Raw genomic sequence first — 4,846 nt, forward strand, 5'->3', positions numbered from 1 at the left:
CTGGACATGATGTGGCAGTGACCTATCACGCAAGGCTGGTAATGAAGGTGCCCACCTTTGGAAGAACAGTAGTTATGATGCAGAGGCCCTGGTACAAATGGGACACTAGTAAGAACTACAAAATCTAGGGGCTCTGAAGGAGTTGCAGCATAGTTTCCATGGCTGTTCTGCAGTGGCTTCGGGACTGTTTCAAGTCCTTCAGGGTGCTCCATCTCCTCTTTCAGAGATTGCAAAAGTTACTCGGTATCATTTTAATCAGTTATTCTTGTACTCCAGAGCTGGCTTCTCTGCTGATTCTAACTGAGCTTTCCTCTTAAGAAAGAGCCATTTGTCTTTTGAAACCCACTCTGATATGGGTGTCCCCTGGGGGTCTCCTATGAAACTCACTTTTCCATTCTTTATTTCCTGCTCTGAGATGCCACACTACCCACACCCCTCTTGCTGCAAGTCCTCCCCAAATTTTAATTATTTGTTTCTTCCTCCTTTACTTGGGCTGAGGTTTCTTTGAGGCTACCCATTGTCTTCCATTTCTGTATTTCTTAGTGCGGGTTGATACAGAGCTGATCAGTGCTAAATGAAAATTTGTTATTGATAGGAAGCAGTGAACAGACATGTTTAGGAAAACTAGGAAAAGGCGTTTGAGATGCCTGTGTCAAATACAGGTCTTGGTAAATAGGGATTTCAATAGGCAGAAATGGTTGAGACTGTCCAATTGCAGTCCATATTGACTACAATCTGCTTTTAAAAATGATTATATCCCTAAGCATTTTCCCATATGCTTAATATGCTGTAGGGGACCTACTAAAACCCTGCTTCCCCCAAGCTTCCCTCCAGGTCTGCAGTGGTAATGCCGCAGAAAAGGTGGGCCTCTTCCACAGTCCCAAGGGGAGAAGTCATCATTGGTCAAAACCAGAGGTTGACAAAACACAACTTGCCCCCAAGATCAGGCATGCCATTTCTTTTTGAATGGCCACGAGCCATACAATTTTTTAAAAAACAGTTTTAAAAAGTTGAAAAAAAAAGTCAAAATAATATTTTGTGACAGGTAAAAATTATATGAAATTCAAATTTCAACACTCATGGATAAAAGTTTTATTTTGGAACACAACCACATTTTTCTCTTTACTGTATCTATGGCTGCTTCTGTTTACAACAGCAGAGTTGAGTAGATGTGACAGAGATTGCATGCCCTGAAAAATATTTACTAAAATATTTACTAGCTGATTGATCCTTTTCAGAAGTTTGATGACCCTGGTTCTAAACCAAATATGGTAACTCCAATCTCTTTCCAGTGTTTATGTTTGAGCAAGCACGAGACTCAGTTCTGGGCTAATGGAATACAAGGGACAGGGGGCTTCTGGGAAAGTTTTTTTGCATGTGATAAAAAAATTTGTAAAGAATGCTCCTTCCTGCACTTGGATTTTACATGTGAGGATGTGACAGAGCTATGGCAGCCACTTTGTGATCATGTGGGAAAAGTCAAGAGAATGACAGAGAAGCTGATCCCAGATACTTTTGAGCTATTAAATTAAGCAACTCTGGAACTTCCTATTTCTAGACTTCTTTTTATATTCAAAATAAATATATTAATAGTTGTGCATTCTGCTACTGAAAGCCAAGTATTTCCTAAAGCATGTCATTTAAGAAAATTATTTTTAAGATTATGTCATAGTATTTCCTCTTACTGATGATGATCCATTAAGTTTTATCTCTCATGGGCATTTCTCCTAAGTACTTGCTATTATAAATTATGTCTTTAAAATACATATATATATATATATATATATATGACAAATTCAACCCTAAGGCTCATGAAATATACGTCTCAGCTGATTTTCTTACTTTTTTTTTTTTTTTTTTTTGCTTGTACCATTTGCTGGTACCCCTGTACTATTAAAAAGCTGTCAAGGAAAAGACAAAAGAAATTGCCCTCATTTAAAACATTGTCTTAACTTTTTCATGGGATACAAAATACTTCCTTATTCCATATAGATGACAAAAAATAAAAATCCACGTTTATTTCAAATACAAAGTCTACCTAATTCCATAAAAGATTTGAGAGAATTTCAATAAAGTTTACATCAGCAGCCAATAATATTCAATGGGAGTTGTGTAATCAAAGCATTTTTTTCCCTTTCTCACTAATTAAAAGTACCCTTGAATTGGAAATGATTTACATTTTTAAACTATTTACAACTCCAATTAACACTTTGTTAAGACACATCCATATGGTATTAGGGCCAAAATACTTCAAGTGATGAAATTATTTCTCCTTTTGGTGTCATTAACTATTGCATTGTGAAATACTATTGAAATAGCAAAGTCTCCCTTTTCTGTGTTAGCTACTCTGCCCCCTTTCTTCTGACCTGCGTCACACCTGCCCTCCATCACAGTCAGCTGCACTAATGTCCCTGGATTGCGCAGTCCAAGTGTAATAATCAACCAACTGGAGCAAAGGGGTCAGTGCATTGTATTTGCTTGGTGTTGGGAACCCAGCTCAGAAATGCCATTGGGTTAACCTACCTATACTGAAAGCATAATGCAGGACTCTTTTAAGTCCTGTTCTCCAGGCCATCAGATATCTGGGGAATTAGCCATAAAACAAAGTTTGTGTGGATACCAAGCAGGTGGTTTTCCAATCAGTTCTCTGAGCTGTGAGATGTTAAGCTTTTCAACATTTTATATTTGTGTTTCTATTCCTAAAGCAAAGATAACAGAAAGAGCCACTCCTGTGAGGGATTTTAAGTTGCTGAGGTGAATTTATAAGATATGAAGGGAGATCTATTTCAGGAGAAAGAACTGGTTCCTGCAACCCTCTTGCTTTTAAAAGGAGGCTGTCTAGGAGGTTATGGACATGAACTCCAGAATTGAACACAATTTTGTGGAGTTCCAGCTCTTTTATTAGTACTTATATAACTTTGGGCACACGATTTGACCCCTGGGAGCCTCTGTGCCTTCACCAGCATCATTGGTGCCAGCCATGGTTTGAGGTGCCAGCAAGATACAGCAAGCAAGACAACAGGATAGAGGCAAATGGATGGTTTTTGTTTTTTTTTTTTTTTGTTTTTTTTTGCAAAAAAGAGAACTTTGTAAATTAGGGGTTAAAAACTTGCAGAAATGTTTCCTGGTTGTTTTTGAGTGTACGAATAAACTGAGGCTAAGGTTGTTGAAGAGAGGTGAGGGAGAGAAGAAATGGTGTGGTGAGAGTCTGGAGTAGCCCTTGTGAGAGTAGGAGAAGGGAGAAGGGGTTCAGGGAGACGACACAAAGAACGAGGTGCACACAGTGGACTGGAGTAGCACCTGTCCTCACAGTGGATGGCCCCAGCAGGCTCCCAGAGCAGCAGTGGCCCAAGTGGTGGATGGCCCCAGCAGGATCCAGAAGATCAGAGGCCATGATGCAGTTGCATGAAGGCTGGGCTCTGAAAAAGTTAAATAACTCATTAAAAGTCACCCAGATTTTTACAGAAGCATCCTGGTTCCAGTTCCAGTGCTCTTTCCAATCTGCAACGGAAGATCTGGATCTGTCTTTAATGAGGTTTCCTTTGGGCCTAATTTTTCTTGCTTGCTAAAGCCACTGGACAGGGGATACTGAAAGTCCTTTTGTCCTCTGGGGTGTTTTAAGGGTAGGTTCTGCTCCTGAGTCAGCTTCCCCCCAGTTAGGTCACAAGTCACTTTGGGCAAGTATTTCAAACTCCTTCGCTTGTTTCCGTAATTGAATCGTTTCAGAAACTTGACTTCTAAAGCGCTGATTTTGTGAAAAGACAGTTTTGTGCTGTTTTGATGAATGCCTCATTTATTAGGAGTTCTGGTGCCTTCATAGCACCTCCACTTCATGAAGGTCTATGCAGTTGGGTATTCTCATGAAGCACAAACACAAGTCACATGGAATATTTAAGTCCCAGCCCCCATCACTTAACTGACATTGTCACCAATCCACCACCACAATCAAATGGGGCAAAAACCAACTGTAAAAGGAAAAGAGAGCATGGTTTAAGGAGGAAAATACAGCCTAGAAAATGAAAAATGGATGAACACTGAACCAAAGAAACCCAAAGGCTACGACTGCGTTATATTGAGCAGCTGTTGGTAATAATAGCTCTTTGTCCCTGGTGGGGAACTAGAGAAAATTCCTTTACTCCCGGTATGCAAGATTCCTTGAATTGTGCTTTTGAATAAAACGCCAGAGAGCCTATAATTCATCAGGAACTAAAAGGTCAGAGGAGCTGACTTGGCGCTCGTTTTCACCGGTGGGCAGACTTTCTCGAACGTGTCAAGTGAGGATGGATTTCCTTGCGATATGCAGAACGGGAAGCGGGTGTTCTGTGGGGTTTTTCTCTGGCAATAAGCGAATGTACTTTTCATCACTACGTCTCCGGCACTTTTGTATTCAAATATGATCTAAAATCGAGGCCTTGAGGTCCGGCAAGGTCAATCAGCCCGAAGACCTCGCTCGGTGGGTCCTCCTGACCCCCCAGCCCGCGTCCTGAGCGCTAAGTGGGGGTGGAGCGTCTCGGGAGTCCCCCGGGAGCCTGGAGGAGGGACGGGGCTCCCCGCCCTGCGGGAGTCCCCGCAGCCGCTCCGGGGCCGGGGCCGGGCCGGGCCGGAGTCCTGCGGCCTGCGCGGGCCGGGCGCGCCGCCTCACCCGCGACTTCCGCTTCCCGCGCTCCCGCCCCCGCCGCCCGCCCCAGCGCCCAGCGCCCGCCCCAGCGCCCCCGGGCTCGTGGGGCCGCCGCTCGAGTGCTCCCGCCGCCCGCCCAGCGCCCCCGCCCCCGCCGCCGCGGGGCGCCCCTGGGCTCGTGGGGCCGCCGCCCGCCCAGCGCCCCCGCGGGAGAGGGCGGGGCGGGGG

Source organism: Nyctereutes procyonoides, unplaced genomic scaffold (genome assembly GCF_905146905.1).
Source record: "Nyctereutes procyonoides isolate TBG_1078 unplaced genomic scaffold, NYPRO_anot_genome, whole genome shotgun sequence".
Taxonomy (NCBI): Eukaryota; Metazoa; Chordata; class Mammalia; order Carnivora; family Canidae; genus Nyctereutes; species Nyctereutes procyonoides.